General features: G+C 40.9%; 1 protein-coding gene and 1 non-coding gene across 4 annotated transcripts in view; both read left to right on the top strand.

Moving 5' to 3' along the window:
- Positions 1-550: 550 nt before the first annotated feature.
- ZNF385B (zinc finger protein 385B) overlaps positions 551-18,219 on the top strand; it is a 420,705-nt gene continuing 403,036 nt past the window's right edge. For all 3 annotated transcript variants that reach the window (XM_054679159.1, XM_009443824.3, XM_009443823.4), the window contains exon 1: positions 551-3,987. The gene's annotated coding sequence lies outside the window, so the exon portion shown is untranslated. The remainder of the gene's footprint in view (positions 3,988-18,219) is intronic.
- On the top strand, positions 4,180-4,251 carry MIR1258 (microRNA mir-1258). The gene has a single exon (NR_035612.1). It is a non-coding gene; the product is annotated as a microRNA mir-1258 (primary transcript).

Genomic DNA, 18,219 nt, shown 5'->3' with positions numbered 1-18,219 from the left:
TGTGTTAAATGTAAAAAAGGAAGATGTATTAGTGAGCAAGGAATTTAAATACGTGGCCTTTCTCTGCTAAGAGTATTCAAATAAAAAAGGAAGATGAAAGGGAACCCAATTTCCAGTTAAAAAATAATTATAGGCCAAGAGGACAATTCTTTTTCAAAGAATACTAAAGATTCACATAAAAAGAATTGCCCAACACAGAGAGAGAAAAAAAGAATAGCACAGTTTCTCAAGTAGGCTTGAGATGTAAGGAGTTTTATATCCTTTCACCTTCCAAATACATATGCTACAGTTAGATTTTAAATAGATTTAAAAATGAGACAAATGTAAAACACAAACTGACAACTCAGGAACAACTTTCAGATTTACAGTTAAAATAAACTATACTTTTTCACACATTTGTAGAGATATAAGTCTAGGTCAAATTTGGAACTTCTACCTAAAATCATCTCATTAGCCTTAAAAATCTATCAATTCCATTATTTTTTTTCAAACATACAAGAAAATGATACTGAAAACTTACTGATCAATAAATCCCCAATTTTTTGTTACAATTCATTTTTATTTATTTTGAGTGGGCAGACCTTAAGACAATTACTATAAGTGTCTTTGAAGAAATACATTTTTTTTAACTGAGCCTGAGTTCGGACTGTTAAGAACAAATGTTATAAAACATCTATCCCATTAATTTCTCACAACATGTGAACATTGAAATAAAATACAGAATTTTCTGACACTCACAAGATATTCCGGCACCCTTGTAAACAAATATAATTTAGTAGCCTATTAAGAAATGGGTTTTCTGCAGTCAAATGCTCCCCACTGAGCTATACCCCTCAACTTTGGGTTTTCTATTCCTAGGTAGTCCAGTTTTCTTCCATTGCAGGAGTGGTTTTCAAAATATGGCACGCTGCCTGGAGAACAGAGTCTCACTGATGGCCGCAAAGTGGTCCAAAATGTCTGTAGGGCCTTGTTTTACAATATGACATCTTTAAAAAAAATTTTCATAGGTTTTTGGGAGACAGGTGGTATTTGGTTTCATGAGTAAGTTCTTTAGCGGTGATTTGTGAGATTTTGGTGCACCCATCACCCGAGTAGTATACATCTTATGTATGAACTCATTTCCATTTCTCATATAGTGAAACTAAGGGAACTATGAAGTCTCCAAATTTGTTGATGTTCCTTGTTATCACCAAGTTCTTTATTCACTGGAAAGTGTAAATTTGTGAATGTAGTTAAAAGGAGTTCGTCTAGCTAAGGTCTTCAATATTTAGGAACTAATGCACTATACACTTCATAAACACAAAAGTAGAAAAAAAAACTTTAAATTAATCCCTTTCTGTTATGTTCCTCCTTGATAATTTGGGCTCTTTCCTTGATGAACTACACTTCCAGTGTTGCTGCTATTCCGACCACTTTCCTAACGCCCCGAGCCTAGGGCTATAGTTCTCTGAGTCGGTTTACTCCATTACTGCCAGGAGTGAGCCAGAATGTTTCCAGGAAGATGGTGCTTGGAGGCTTAGAGGACAGGAGAATCCCCTATGTCAGATAACACTGTAAAGGCATGTTCAATGACAAATTATACAATAGAAACACATTTGCATCAGAAAATCGAGACAGAAGCTGTTTTTTCTCTATATATTTAAATATTGTGTTTTTAAATTTAATGTTGTTTCCATATTGAAGTGCGTTTACAAAGGAGGCACTGCAATTGTTTTGTGCTTGGGGCTCCAGAGGCCTTAATCCTGCCTTGGCTAAGGATGCGAAGGGCAGGATTCTTAGTCAGTTATGTCACAGGTGAATAATTGGGAGTTGTCTGCATGTATTTTATGCTTCTTTCAGCTGTTAGGAAATGCAACCCTCAAATTATTCTCTGCCGTGAGTCTTAGCTATAGGTGATTAAAAATAGACAGGGAGGAGGGAAGGATATAGTTGCAGTTTGCAGGACATAAAAAATGCACATGCTGCTAAATTGTGCAAGCCACGGAGAACACTTCTCACAGGTGTTCCACTCTGCAGAGGTTACTCATTTGCCTCCAAGTGCAATCCAAGGTGTTGACTGGAGACTTTAAGGGGCCCTCACCCCTTTTTCTGCATCTTAGATTCCTGGAGATATCAATACTTACCTGAGCTCAGAGGCAACCTCGACAACCACGCTGTCCCAACTCTGAAGTGCATGGCACTGGAAGCTGGGTGTTTTTCTCATGGAAGGTTTTTGCCTCTGGAATTTCCTGCTTGTCCCAGTCTGCCAGAGCTCCATCTTACTGACCTTCAGGGACTTGTGAAAGACGTGTTTTCAACATAACCTTTATTGATGACAAGAGACCTTAAGATCATAATTTTGTGAAAGATAATTTAAGCAATTATCATAGCTCATGTTCTTTTGGGTTAAAATGATTGAATTTTGGTGCTGTCCTTCTGTAGCAACTTCAAATAAGGTACAGTTTTAAGAATAAACACACCAATAAACGTTTGTTCCTAGTATTGAGACTGCCGACCTGGATGTGAAGATATTTGGATTCTAAAAATAGAAAAACTGTAAGTCAGATTTATGCCCTTTCTCACGCTGGTACCTCAGATGTGCTGGTGCTTGCAATAACCCTACATTCCAAGGTGGTTAAAAACACCTGCTCCCTTAGAAAGCTCTAGGATGGTGTGATTGTCACATCTGAAGCCCACCCTGGGAGAACAACATTGGCTTTGGCTGGACGTTAAGATATTTATTCTAGACGATTATGCCAAGACATTAACAGCTGCAGGATTAATTATTTACGTAGTGAGTGTCAATCATCTGAGACAAGAACCAAAGAAAAATATTTTAAGATCATCTGGTTAAAAAAAAAAATCCCTGCTATATAACACAACTCTCTTGTCATTTATGACTATTGAACTTCTCCCCAAAGAAGTAATCTCAGAAAACTGCTCTTTTAAAATTATTTTCCCTTTCTTAAGTGTTCTAAGTGCTTTCCCTTTCAGAACCAAGCACCTTGGCCATGTTTGCACTAATTTTCAGAAGATGCCCTCTACATCAGGGTAACCGATGACAGGTTTTAGTTTTGAAAACTTAAACACGGAAAAGAAATCCGGCGAAAATGAGCCCCCCGCCCACAACCCTTTCGGATCCGCTGCGAGGCTGCGATGCCTTCTGGCCTTCCCGGCTCCGCCAAATATGCCGAAGCTGCTAGCTGTGCTCTGCTAGCCCAGGGGTGGTCAAAGAGGAAAAACAAATAGTTGGTCTGACGATCTCCAAGAAGAGAGTTTCACTCTGGGTTGACTAATATTGGAAGCATCCGCCCCATCGCGGGGCTTGGCATCTAGGCTTTGGGACCTCTGCCATTGCCAAGGATCTCTTCGGGGACCCGAGCCCCCGGGCTGAGGACCGCGGGGGACCCCAGGTCGGGACGGAGCCTCCTCTGGCTCGCTGTGCGCGCACGCCTGGAAAGGCGGGATTTAAGGCAGCGATGCTGCGGGAGGCTCTGCAGTGTCAACGAGCCCCCGAACGGTTCCGCCTCATTCCCTCTCTGTGTGCCTCGCAAGTCTCTGCTTAGTAAACCGTCACAGCTTCGGCGCGCGCGAGTGGCGTTGGCACGTCCAAACCCCGGGGTCCTCGGCCAGGCCAGGGGGGCGGGCGTGCGGCGGGGCCGGGCCGGGCCGGGCGCGCCCAGCGGGCTCCGGGCACACGCCCCTCACCTGGGCGAGGCCCGGTGCGCAGGCGCTCAGCGCGGGGGCAGCGGCCGGGCGCTTAAGCCTGGCGCGGGCAAGAGTTGGACAGTTCAGGGGCCGCGCCGGGCCGAGCTGTCGCCCGCGCCACCTCCACCGCCGCCGCTGCTACCGCCACCGCCACCGCCTGGGCTGCAGCAGATCGCGGGAGAACGTCTGCGCGAAGCCCCGGTGCAGCCCTGGCGGGACCGCAGCAACCACCGGAGCGTGAGCAACAGCTTCCCGGCTGGAGGAGCCACTGCCCCACGCGCCCGCGGCCCGCGCGCCGAGGTAAGCTCTGGGCGCCCAGCCCAGACCGGCGCCCCCGGACTGGGCGCCCTCTGCTTGCCCGGCCCCCGCCCGCCTCCGCAGAGCGAGCCTGCACCTGGGCGCGCCGCCCGAGGGAATGGCCGGGAGCCCCCCTCCCGGTAGAGTTTGCACTTTGTCTCAAGGTCCCACTTGTAGAGGAGGGCGCCCAGGCGCCTGTGGCTTCCACGACCTAATCCTAACTCCTGCGAGTCCCTGGAGTTAGGATTAGGTCGTGGAAGCCACAGGAGCATACTCCTCTGTTCCCCAGGGTAGGCTCCAATTCCCAAGGACGGATGGAGAGGGGAAAGGACGAGGAGAGTGCCCCGCTGTGTTTAGCCGCAGCGCCTCGTCACCTGGGCTGGAAGTTTGGGGTTTGTCTGTCTCTCAATGACCGGGAAATGGGTAGTTAGGGGACCGAGGTGTGTGAGGAGGGTAGCGGTCGAAGCTTGGGGTCGTGGGAGAGTTCTGCAGCAGAACCCAGATGAGATGGGGGCAGAGGGGCAGAGAGAAGGTCCCCGAAGTTTGCACTTGTTGGGAGCCCTGACGGGCGGCCTCGGCCACTAAGCGCTGGTGAAGGTGTCAGGGAAGGGTGGGAGGACACTGTGGGACTGCGGAAGGGACGAGGAGAAGGGGAGGGGGAGGACCATCTGTTTCGCCACTGTTATGTGCGGGGGCCCGTGGGGAGAAGGGAGAGCTGGCAGGACGATGCTTCCCTAGACTCTGGAGGACACACAGTTTTTATGGTGAACCTGGATAGGGAGTGCTGTTCTTCAGAGGAAATAAATTGCCAAGAAGTATCCCCCCTCTCCCCACGCCCATGAATACAAAATAACGCAGTTTTGGAATGCTCTCAAAAGTTCTTGGGTTGGGAAACGTCTTCTTTCATTTTCATACAGAGATGAGGTTTGCATTTCCTTTTGGTTTTGCTTTGCTGAGGAATATCACACCAAGGGTAATGCAAACTTTGTCAAGATGTAGTAGCAAAAGATGTTCCTATAGAAGGAACAAAACATTTCTGTTATAGGGCCTAGGCTAAAGCATGGAAACTGGCAGCGTCCACACAATTCATGAAACAGTAGGAAATGCATTTATCTAATTAAAAAGAAGGCTTTTCATAAAGTCAATAAGCTACATCTTAGGTAAGTTAAAGGCTTTGGCTTGAAAGAACTCCCTTAAATGTTCCAAGGCCAAATTTCACTGGTTTTCAGAGTCCTTTAATCTTATTTTGATGCCATGCGTGCATTGAGTATGTGCTGCCCCTTCCCTGTAACAGATAAATGCCTTTAGAATGCAAAATACGGCATTGCAAGTTCTGTTACTTGAGGTTTTTAAGATGAAAAAGATGCTTATTTGATCAAAGTGTTGGTTGTTTTTCAGATTCTATATTCCCATAAATTAAATATTTGTGGATTTATAATTTACACTCTTACCTATTTCCAAAAGTGATTTGAGGAAGCTTGGGATAAAAACCACAAATCAGATAGCTATTCTTGTAGATCTCCTTGACCTCTCTTGGATGCATTTGTAGTAAAATGCTTTGGGGAAGGTGAATTCTCCTAACAAAGGAAAAATTACTGTCCATGTTGGAATCATCTTGGTGATATAATGTTTTGCAGCATAATTTCTTATGTGCTTTGTTTGCAGTATATTATTTTACATTACATAAGTAATGATCTCTTTATAGAAGTTTAATAACCACTAAGTATCATCTATATTGAAAAAAAAGTTGATATTTTACAGCATTTTAACAATATACAGATTCACAGAGCAAAAAGAAAACAATGAATTTAATGTATTTTTCTTCAACTGAGGTACAAAGGAAACCAAACGGAGGTGTCTCCTCTACAGTCAAATCAGAGAGGGAATTGTCTTTAGTACCTGTCACCCAAATATGGCCAATTAGTGAGACCTGTCAGCAGCTGGAAGATAACTTTAAAAAGTGTAACTATTAAATGAGGATCGATCAAAGCATATCAGGTGCTCTCAGCATTCTTTTTCTCAGGCAAGTGACCTGATTCAGAGAAAAAAAAATCTTTCAAAACAATTCTGAAAGGTGAAATGCCTATACAGACTAATGCTATGTGGAGTTGGGCACCATGAAAAAGACAAGGATCTTAAGTCCCTGGACTGGCCACCCCGCCTCCCCTGCCCTTAGACTTTTTTTCCAAGCTGAATTTGAAGATATCATTGCTTGATTTTTCATAGCAACAATTTATATTTTAAAAATTGAGCAATTAGCTAACTTCTTACAGGAGTGAGTCTTTGTTCACATAAATAAAGGGCAAAATTTGCTCTGCTGTTCCCATAATATCTTATATGTCTTCAAAGATCTAAAGAACAGGGAGTGTGTGTCTGTCCCAGTTTCCCACTGCTTTTTATGTGCCTCTGGTTTTTATCATAACCCCTCCATGCCGTTTCATTATCTCTATTTTGCCACCACCCCAATTCCTGACTCTGTCCCCACTGTGTCTCAATATGGTCTTTTTACCTTTTCTTTTTCTTTCTTTCTTTTTTTAAAAAAAATTTTGGGGATTTCTCTTGATCTCTGTGGTTTTATAGATTATAGGTTATCTCCTTTTTGCTCTTTTGTACGTTACTTTTTATTCAGTTGTTTCTTTTTATTAGTGCTAGATTATTTCTTCCTGAAGTGACATCCTAGCTCTACTCTCCCTCCAAAATTTTATATTTACATTTTGAACCACCTAAGAGATAGCTTTATATTGCTCTTATGTGCCTCAGCTCTACCAGGTTTAAGCTCTAATTAACATCTTTCTCCTAAGTGAACAAGGGTGACTTTGTGTCAATTTTAATATTTCTCCTAGTCACTGATGACCCTCCCAGTATCTTTGCTTTCCACATAAAATTCACAAAGTCCCACAGACTTCATCTCCACGATGCTTTATGATGCCTGCTTCTTCATCTTTCTATTCCCATGGTGGCTATTTTTTTCAGTCTTCTTATCTGTTTCTAGAGGCTGTCACAGTGGCTTCCTGACTCGTTTCCCATCTCCATTCTCTCCCAATTCATTTCACACTTGGTTTTGCAGAATAAGCTTCCCAAAAGAGAACCAAGCTTAATCACTGGCTAGTAAACTTTTCCTTAGTGTCCTACCAAGTGACATATAAACCCCTCCTCAAACAGTGAAGACCCTCTGCAGTCCAGCCTCAAAGTAGCTCTGCATTTTTTTTACTTTAATCTCGTTGGTTGGTTGATCCAGTCATTAATTTATTAATTTATTCAGTGAATATTTGAGTGCCTACTACATGACAAGCACAGCACTAGGTGATAATTTTAAAAGCACCATGTGTATTGGCTCCATGATACATTTCAAATATTATTTTTCAATGTTGGAATCTATTAAAATATAATCTTAAATGGTTGGAATGGGGTCCCGACAATCCCACTAGCTCCCCCTCCCTACCCTTAGTAGTCCTGAGGCATCGTCATAGAGTCCCAAGTCTCCTTGATACAATTTGAGACTTCTCTAGGCTGAAGGCAGTGTTTCCTTAACACAGCAGGTCTCTGAGCTCTGTGTCGTTGCTTATGTTGTTCCCTCTGCTAGGAAGGGCCCTCTCACTTCCCTACAATTATTTCCACTTGTCAAGAGAGTCAGTGCAATTGCACATGCTTCCTGATCTCCCTCTGCACTCCAGCTTTTGCTCCAGCAAACTCTGTTATATTTTGCTCGATCTCTTCCGTGTGGACTACGAGTCAGTGTCTTCCTGATATATATGTGCTTTGTGCATTCTCCCCTAAGGGCACTGCACCAACCTTGCCTAACATGGGACCTTCATTTCCTGAAATACCCAGCTCAGGGCCTGCCATATCATAGGACATCAACAAATAATTTAACTAGTTGGATTGAATTTTACCCAGTTCTGTAGTCCCAATTTGTGTAATAACTGTCTTTTATTAACACCTCAACATGGTTTTTATAGTAGAACCAGTGCTTCTTAAACTTTAATGTGCATGTAAATCATTAAGAAAATCTTATTAAAATGCAGATTCTGGTTGAACAAGTCTAGGATGAAGCCCAGGATTATGCCTTTCTCACAAGCTCCCAGGTAATTTTGAAATAGGTGATCCTTGAACCACGCTTTGAGAAGCAAGGTGCAGTAGATGATGCTTAACAGATTTGGGATTTTCTAGCAGCCCCTGCCTCTCTGCCTGGAGATTTTCCTACAGTTTGTTTTTGCTTCAATATTATTTTCTATTTTGAAAATACTGTGGCCTTGGATATGCTTTCTGAAGCTGAATGGAAGGTTTGTTTATTCCCTTGTATTTTTACCTCATTTTACTGATACATGATTGCAGTTGCTAGTTCTCCTTACTACATTTTTCTCTGGCCAGTTGCGTTGCTTTGTTAAATATTCCTTCTCATTTCCCTATTATTTGCAGATTGCGGATTGTGGCTGTTCTCCTTTCCCACTCTGCTTTGACTTTTTTTTTTTTTTTTTTTTTTTTTTTTGTCTCTGCTGTCTCTGTTTCTTAAAATTCTCTTCAGGTGCCTTGGCTGACTCAATGCCCCACCTGTTTTCCTACTGCTTCCAAAATTTTTTAGCAAAAGGAGCACTGAAATAGGGCGCAGGAGACTCAAGCTCTCCTTATTGCTAGGGTGAGATGTTGGGCACAGCTGTTTCTTTTCTGGGCTCCTGTATCACTTGCAGATGAAGGGCGTGGGTTACTTCCTGGGTCTACTTAAGTACTAAAATGCCATGTGGGATCTGCACGTGGGGCAGAAGGAGGAGCAGGTTGAGGGGAGGAAACAAAAATCTTCTGATGATGCCGGTGCTGATGTATGCCCCCGTCTGGTGTTCCTGTTTCAGGTTCCTGTTCTAGATAAACAACTTGAACTTTAGTTGTTATTCTAGCACTAATTGAAGAAATATTCTTATTTCTTAAGAAAATGAATATTCCTTGGTATCCTCTAATCCAGTTGTTCTCACTCCTGGATTCACACTGTAATCACTTCAGGAGCTTTAGAAAAACAGTGATGTTCTTAGCCATTTCTAGGGGATGGTTTAATATGTCAGTATTTTAAAAATCTCCCCCTTTCCAGCCTGGATGGAGAACTATAGTACCTGGTCTGTAAAGGCAGTGTAGTGTGGTATTTAGGAATGCAGTGTTTTTCCAAGTCAAACCATGGCTTAGCCACTCACCACCAGATTTGAGAGCTTGGGGCAGGGGTTACGTAACTTCCTTCCCTCTCAATTTCTTCATCTGTGAAATGGGCTGACTTGGTTATAGGATAATGACCCTGGAGCCAGTAGTAGAGTACTGTGCACACTGTGGTTGTTCAAGAAATGGTAGTAACTGTTTATCACCATAATCATACTATTAAAACTTACACTCACTGCATTGGTTAAGGGTCATCTTGCCTTAGCCAAGTAAACACTTTTCTTGCCCCCCTGGTCAGTTTCAAGATATTCAGCACCATGTAATCAGTCTGAAAAGAAATTTATGAGCATATTTTTTAGAAGTCAGTGAAAAAATGCTGAAGAAAGTATATATACTAATACAAAACAATTGCCCTTTTGCTTTTGATCTATTTGGTGCCACATCAACTCTATGATCTCATAAATAGCAGAGATGGATTAAAAGACATATAAACTGGTACAAAAGATGACCAGGCTTTCATACCTACTTTATGAAAAATGACTTAGTCTTTTAATAAAGACAGTTCTATCATCAACAAGTAAAAAAGATTGAAATTCATGGACCTAAGAGAGCATTTTACTTTGGAAATAAAAATGAATGTACAAAGCATTTACATTTCTGAGTTTATAATGGGAAATGGAATTTAAAAATAAGAAAAGCACACAGAGAGAGATATCCTGTGCTATGCAGGCAAAAGCTAATCAAACTTTTTCTTTTCTTTTTGGCTGAGATTCTGAAATAGCCATTATGTTATTATGTTATCATTATATCAGCGAAACGAAGATTAGATAAATGGACATAAACAATATTAACTGGGGACCATATTCCACTTTTTTTTTCTGTACACATCTGAAAATAAATAAAAGAGGTGCTCTGTGATTCCAGTGGGCCTGGCAGAGCTACTCAATCATGATTATCGAGATTGTTATGCTGATATCCTTTGCATGTGAAAGAACTGTAGATGAGTACGGTTTTTCATTGTTTTCTCTTGGAATAAAAAGTTTCATTTCTGTATTTACTTTAGGATCAAGGAGAATATTTGCAGTTAAATCTTCACTAACAGCCTAATGTTTATTTTCCATACTGTGATGTGATGTGTACTTTTTTAATAACACAATTAAGAAGACATAATGAAATTTTAAAAAGTAGTTTGAGCTACACTAAGGCCCATTGTGAGAGATAATGAGTGAATTCTTCTAAATCTTTGCTTCAGTATACCAGTGTTAAAATTGTGTAAAATTCTACAGAGAGCTGTGATTTTTGATGTGCATTAGTTAAAGAGGTCCATCTGACGGATAGTGTAGTAAATAAGGTTTTCATCGTCTGGAGGCCTGGACTCTTGGTTGGTTTATACTGATTTCAAGCCAGGGCTCAGCTTCAAATTCCTCTTAGGCTTAACAGATTCCTATTCCTGTGAAATAGGTTGGTGCAAAAGTAGTTACAGTTTTTGCCTTTTTTTTTTATGGCAGCCTAATAATAGGTAAGGATATGGAAATGACTACCATTCATTCAAAGACAATCATTAAATCAGTGTCATTGTATGTTTAGAGTTAAAAGAGATCTTTGTACAAAATTCTCACTGATAAATTAGAAAAATGAGACCCAGAGAATTTAGACTATTTAAAATTTGAGCCTAGGGAAATTAAACATTACAAGTAAGAGTAGAAAACTTCTGGCATTAACACTAGCATTTAAACTTCACAGAGAAATGGTGTAGACCCTGTGATTTCCTTAGATTTGATACTTTGGATGTGAAAAAACTTTTTCTCACAGGCTGAGGGAGAAGTTTTACCTTACATGGTATGAAAAATCTAATGCTTGGAATAAGAGCACAAAAATGCCATTGTTTGTATACAAATACACATACTGGTATATAAATACAGCCATTTCAATTTTATATATATGAAATTTTCTTTAAATAAATTAGCCATTGCACATGTTCTTAGACATCTGGAAATGCTGATGATTAAACACATCTTAGTCCCTGCATGTGATGCACTATTGAAGATGGGAAGTAGCAGAGCCTAAATGTCGAGTTTTGTTCTGAAGTCATATTTTGTGGATGCAAATTTCAGTTCTATTTATTAGTTGTGTGACTTTGACTAAGTTACTTAACCTCTCTGTGCTTTAGTTTACCAAGTCTGAGAGATATAATGAAAGAATCTTCCATGGGATTGTCATCAGATAAAATTAGATAATGCACATAGCATACTTCAGAAAGTTCTTGGCACCTACCATACTCATATAGGTAGCCATAATTGTACATTATACAATTTAATTATTAATATTAAATACCTACAGGTACACTGATTTCTTTGCCAAGATAACTTGTGCAACTCTGACTTTTAAACCTTCAGTTTGAAACTTACTAGGTATTTTTCAATTATATATTTTCTGTTTTCTCATCTGCCTTTCCTTGTTTACTTTAAAAGAACAATGAAATGAAAGAGCATAGAAATGTGGAATTCTAAGCACTACAAGGACTTCTGAAAATTTGTAACCGTGTGAAGCACAGGTACACTTGGGTTCTTGGACTTTTGGAAGGCCAAGTTACTTAACACATAGCTTCTTGTGAATGAATATGCTTTCTGAACTTGATACACATGTATAAACCTGGAATGTTTGGAAATGACCCAAGTGAGGGAGTGATCCAGATAGAGAAGCCAGTTTATGTAAACAGGGTCTATATAACTAGGGCAGACTCATTTAAGGACAGTCTTTTTTTCAGGCACTAGAATTGTATTGATAGTTGGATAGTCACCTCTCCTGGGTTCATAGGCATTGGTTTTCACATCCAAATTTGATTTTCTAAATTGGAATATAGAAAGAAAAATAATTTGTAAGAGAAAGATATAATTGGCAAACTATGGGGAGGATTACCAAAGAGCTTAAGTCCATATATACCTCATTACTGCATGTATGGTTCTTAAGGGTCAATCTAACTTTCATAGGAGTAAAATATTTAAGACTCAAAATGAAGAAGGCAGGATATAGTCTCGTTCCTCTTTTGCACAGTCGTCTTTTCTCCCATGCTTGTGGTCATCAAGCTGGTTCTAAAGCTATCTCTAGTGTAGTCATTATTGGACTTTAGCATGTGAAAGAAGACCTGGGAACTGGCTAAAGATACAGATTCATGGAATTAACCCTTGAAAGCTCTGACTCACTAGGTCTGAGGCAGGACCCAGTAATCTAAGTAAGTATCCCGGGTGATCGACAGACCACACTTGGAGAACACTCCTACCTTAAGTTGCTCTGAGAAATCACCCACATGGATCCCATCATGTGTGAATTCTGGAGAACCAGTCTGTGCTCTCTCATTGGGTATTCACTGGCCTTTACTTACAGGTTTTAGTCCACGATGAGTTTCCATGCCAACGTGAACCACTGGACGCCTGCCGCAGTATCTATGTGAGCTCACTCGTGGTATATGGATTCCAGGGCCCGAACCTAACCCTACAAAATCTAAAAGAGGTGGTAGGAGGTGAGGTCCTGGAGCCAGTGATTTTTGGCTCCCAAGATTATAATTATGACTACATAGAGTTTCACCTTTGCCTCCATGACTCACCGTATTTTTGTAACCACATTGATGGCAGTGACCAGGTGGGTAGTATTGAGACCACTATGGCTATTGAATGTCAGCAGTGTCTCTCCCCTTGCAAGTCTGCAGGCTGCTTTTTCCTTCTCTGCATCCTAGGAAAAGCAATTTATTCTGTCCTTGTGGTTTTATGGTAAGAAATAGGCTTCTTTCTCTATGGTCCCTTCCTGCCTTCCCTTCTCCGTAGCTGCCAAGTGGAGACTGAGAAGACTGTGCCAAATGTACAGATGTGGTGGTGCACATTCAAACTGCTGTTGCCCTGGCAGAGACCTCCTCTTTCAGCCCTTGCAAATCCTTGAAGTCTTTCTTGCCTCACTGTGCATAGCTTACATAAGCAAGGTTTAAATTTGTCGAGAATTTCACAGGTTTTCAGATCTGTTGTCTTTCTTTAATATTGTATTGGAAAATGAACAGTATAATGTACTCATAGCTGGCATGGGTCAAAGGTAGTCTGATCTTTAGGAAAATTTGATTCTTGAAATCACATTTCTGAATTATTAAGAAATTATTAAGAATTATAGCAAGAAAAACTGTTTACTGTGTATGGATAACAATTCTTCTGAGTCTTCAGTGTGTACTTCTGTAGATCCATTTACAGTAGCAAGCTATAGAATTTTTTCTTGTTGCTATATGTAATGAACAAAAATGACATTAAAAATTTTGAAGCATCTTGTCATGAATAGCTCTAACTCTGATCATTGATTATTTTAAAATCCAGCAATAGTGTTCTATCATGTGAAATAATGCTTTGTTATCTATAAAACCTCAGAGAGTGATTGAGAGGAGGGTGGCATAAAGTGACAGCTTAGCATTTTCTTGTTGTAGGGTCATGTTATGATTGAACCCTACCTTCAGCCTGATTCAGCCCTCATAGATGTCAGCTTTCTTTTCTTTTTATTTTTTAAGAGACAGGGTCTTGCTCTGTCACCCAGACTGGAATGCAGTGGTGCAATCATATTTCGCTGTAGCCTCCAACTCCTGGACTCAAATGACCCTTCCACCTCAGCCTACGAAGTAGCTAGGACTACAGGTGTGCACCACTATGGCCAGCTAATTTAGAAAATACCGTACTGATGATGTCTTGCTGCGTTGCACAGGCTGGTCTTGAACTCCTGGCCTCAAGCAGTCCTCCTGCCTTGTCCTCCCAAAGCATTGGGGTTACAGGCGTGAGCCACTGTGTCTGGCCTCAACTTCTTTCTTTAGCTGTAGGGAAGGGCTCAATGGTAACTGAAGAGATTGGTGAAGGGGGTGATTGGCATAAAGGTTGACCTACTCAGAAAATGATAAGACCAACCAAATTAAATGTCAGAGGGAACTTTGCATATAGGAGATGTCAGACTTTCCAGATCTTCTTAAGAGGCAAATTACTGGTCACATGGCAAGTTTATCTTCTAACGTTAAGGAAAAAATACAAAAGGCAACATCTGAACTGTTGCATAAGGCTAACTATGGTGATAATTTGAGGAGCCCTCCATGGGATGGATTTTTAAGAGTCTGCAGGGCCTGTGTTTACTTGGAAAGGTCATACCACACTAAGGATCTCTCGGTCTAGCCCACTTTTTCTTCTCTCTCAAGCCTTATTATAAGCACAAGAAAGTGTGCACTAGGATCGTGATTTCAACACTTGTTGAAGCCACTCTAAGCAGCCTTGCATGATGAAAGACATACAGCAGAATCTTTGTGAATCTCCCGCACCTCCCTGGCTGCTGTTTCTTAACCCCCTTTAGCAAGAGGACAGACAAAGCATGTGCCTCCTCATCTGGTTCCGAATAAGAAGGCTTTGAACAGACATGGTAGTTGCCTGCAAACACTTGAAGGGATGATACGTGGACAAGGAAGTAGATTCATTTTTCCGAAGTTCCAGCAGGCACAACCAGATTCAGTGGGTGGGATCATAGGGAGGCAAATTTCAACTCAATATGAGAAAGAACTTTCAAATGATTCACTGTCCAGTAATGGTATGGCTGCCTTGAAGTTTCATGCTCCCTCTAGCTGAAAATATGTGATGGATGAGAGGATCAGCCACCAGACGTAACAGAAGGAATTCCTGCATTGAGTGGAAGCTCAGTTGAGCTGATTGCTACAATCTGTCCGCTTCTTGGCATTATTGATAAAATAATTTGAGGAGTGACTCTAGGGGAGAGGGATATGTAAAAAGAAAGGAAGTGAGAAAGGTGTTCCTGAACTCCTTAAAAGATGACTGAACAATTACTTCACCTTTCCCCCCCAGCTTTTTATTATTTTTCCAGCTTTTGAGCACACTGCACTTATTAAACACCTACTATATGCCACAGCATTATCTCATTTAACAGCAAAAGGCACAGATCCCAGTGTGTTCCCTCTTAGCCAGAGTTCTGCAACTGTTTGCTACCTTTCACATAAGGGTTGAGCTCTGTGGTCATCTTTGGTGACTTCTCACAGGTTGTGCTGCATACCCATCACAGCTGAGCTCAACTCCTTGATAGTCTTTTCATGTTTCTGTTTCATTTTTTCTGTGTTTCTCTTATGGTGCTTGCAATATTAGGTTGTAATGATATGTTTGTGTTGATTTTTCTCACTAGACTGTAAGCTAATTGAGGGCAGACCCCTTTACTTATTTATCAGGTTAATGACTATACAAGTGTCTAGCAGATAGTAAATGCTAACGTTTATTGACTCAATATTTGATTGCTCCTCTCATCACACCCCTCCCTCAAAAGAAATACCCGTGATGACTTTTATCCTCAACGTTTGAAACTAAAAGGAAAAATACCAGAATGTTCTTTCGCTTCTGGACCCTACCTTCCCAATACTAATCACATCCTAATTGCTTACCCCACCCATTCTATTTCAGGGATGGAGGGAAAGAATTATGCCAAAAAATCTCCAAAATTAGAGAAGAGAAAACCAGCTATTATGCAACTCCTTCATCTCCCCAAATAGATGTGTTGCTTTTGGCATCACTAGTGGAAGGTTGAGGAGGAATCCTCCTGCTTTTAACTAGCTGTGTGACCTGGAACTAGTCCTGTGACCACCTCATTTATTCATTCATGATGATTTTAAGGCTCAGTCAGTCTTAAATTCTGTAATTCATAACCTCGTTTCCCTTCAAAGGTTTTCTGAAGTCCTTTTGTCCTTTTCGTTTGCATGGTATTCTCCTGAATAACCACGAAGCCAGAATGATGCTGATAAGGGAAGCAGTGTTGGGCTTAGAAGTCTGTTTGGGAGATGGCATTGGGATAAGACTGTATTCTTTGTGATCTGACACCTCCAGATTGAGTCCCTGCTGTACGGCCTTAGGCAAATTATAAACATATTTAAACTGAAGATTCCTGTATTGTAAAATGGGCACAATATTATGTATCTCATAGGACTACAAAGACTCAATGAGATAATGTATATTAAGTGTTTTTCCTGTGCCAGAAACATGATAAGCCCTTAGAAACGATAGCTGCTATTATTTGGAAATAGTCCCCTCTCTTTTTTTATTCCTCTTTTCTACAACACCTGAAGGAGACCAACACCCAAGTCCTGAAGAAGTTTCCTTGGCATGGGTTTGCTCTTGATCATCATTTCTTCTTCTTGTAGACTTAGTAGAGGACAGTTAAGGTTCTTCCTGCTGAGGCATTCTGCTCCTACATGTACAATGGCCAAAGGAGCAGCCCACTTCACAGTGGTTGAGACTATATTTATTTTAACATTTGCATGGAAGACACAAATGTTACTGAGGAGACTCTGGAAATGGATGTGGGGTCGTATATCTTAATATCACATAATGTATCTCACCCAGATCAAAATTCCTTTATTTGAAAAGGCTTTGACTGAGCAATGGTGACATAGCAGCTCCTGAGCCTGACAATAAGTAGACACCTTATAAAAATTTATGAAGTTCAGGTTGTAAAGAACAAACTGCACATACCGAGTAGTAGCATTCTTATTAAAATAATTTCATCTTTAAGTGCGTTGTCTCTGCTTTGCCTATAATAGAAGCTTGCGCTAGGCTAGACACCTCAACAGCCTATAAACTTTTATATGGGCTTTTGGAAAGGGATGATCGGTTTACAAGATATGATTTTCTTATCTCACCAAATTAGATTATTAGAGATACTGTCCCTGGATTTAAAATTTCAGTCCTGAGTAAACCTGTACCTCTGAGACACTGTGCAGCCTGCTAGCAGAGTGGAAATGGAGCATAATAAATTTGCCCTGAGCCCATTTCTCTCCACATAGCCCCATAATTCATTCTTTGCTTGGTATCCATGACTGCTTTTTTACAGCGAATCAGTCTACATCCAGGCTGGCTCCTTTCATGTGCAGCACCTCCTCCTTGCTCCAGACCTTGCCTCTTGGTATGCTAGACTCCTCTCATGCTTCTTTCTAGAGCTATGTTCCACCATGGACCCTCTGTCCAAGCTGTGCATGATCATATGCCAAGCAGTTACTCTAGTTATAGGCTTCTTTGTTGAAGTAGACTCTTAAAAAGATACTCTGTTTAAAGTGGATTAAAACAAATAACAGCATATGTGGACCACATACGTAGGTGCAATGAATATTTCACTTATTCTTTTCTGAGTCTCCTCTGAGGGGTCAGAGAAGGGTAATCTGCTACTAATACCACATGCTTCTTTACTCTAGTCCCTTCCACAGCATCCATCCATGTGGCCCTGTGACTCCCATGGCTTCTCTCCCTCTCCTCTGGTTTAACGTTGCTTTGGTCCAATGGCATTGCCACTGTCTGCTACTACAAAACCAAAAGTGGCTGCAAGGAACTTAGGAAAAGAGAAGGTTTAGGAAAACTTTCTCCAAGGTGGAGTGGAGACAGCCATACAAAACTGGGAATTAAATACATAGTTTCTGGTCCTGTTTCTACTCTTAATTATTGTGGTGAGATTGGGCAGGGAATTTATCTTTAGTGGACCTCACTTTTGACATGTGTGAAACAAGTAGGAATAGGTACATTTTAAGAGAAAATTGTATTAATTATGAACTATATAGACATGGAAAATTGACCTCTGTCTTTTCTTTTAATTCAATAATTAGATGTCTTGAGAATAAGCTGGTAGAATCTGGGGCTTTGGAAGAAGAGTTACCAAAATAATTGTGCTATCCTGCAGGGTATAGTGTGGGGACCACTCAGAAATAACTTTGTGTAGAAAGTTATCAGCTATAGCCTGGTCATAGGGCAGGCACATAGCACAGCAGTTTTATGAAGAATATAAGAATAGAATGTGTAGCAGGCAAGAAGCAGTGGCACCCAATTTGTCAGTTTTAGGGGAAGAGTATATTTGTGTTCTTCAGCGATTTTAAACACTGTTAACTAAGTAGCTTGTTAAACTTTTTAAGAATGCTTTCACCTGCATTTATTTATTCACATTCTCTTTAACTCTTTGAATTTGGTAAGAGCCTTTATTTCTTGCCTAATTTTATTGTGGAGAAAACTGAAGCACTGACACATGCTATAATGTGCTCAAATGGCACAGCTG

The sequence above is a fragment of the Pan troglodytes genome, chromosome 13, assembly GCF_028858775.2.
Source record: "Pan troglodytes isolate AG18354 chromosome 13, NHGRI_mPanTro3-v2.0_pri, whole genome shotgun sequence".
Classification (NCBI taxonomy): Eukaryota; Metazoa; Chordata; class Mammalia; order Primates; family Hominidae; genus Pan; species Pan troglodytes.
Note: the sequence above shows the minus strand (reverse complement) of the source record. Positions and strands in the feature narration are given on the sequence as shown.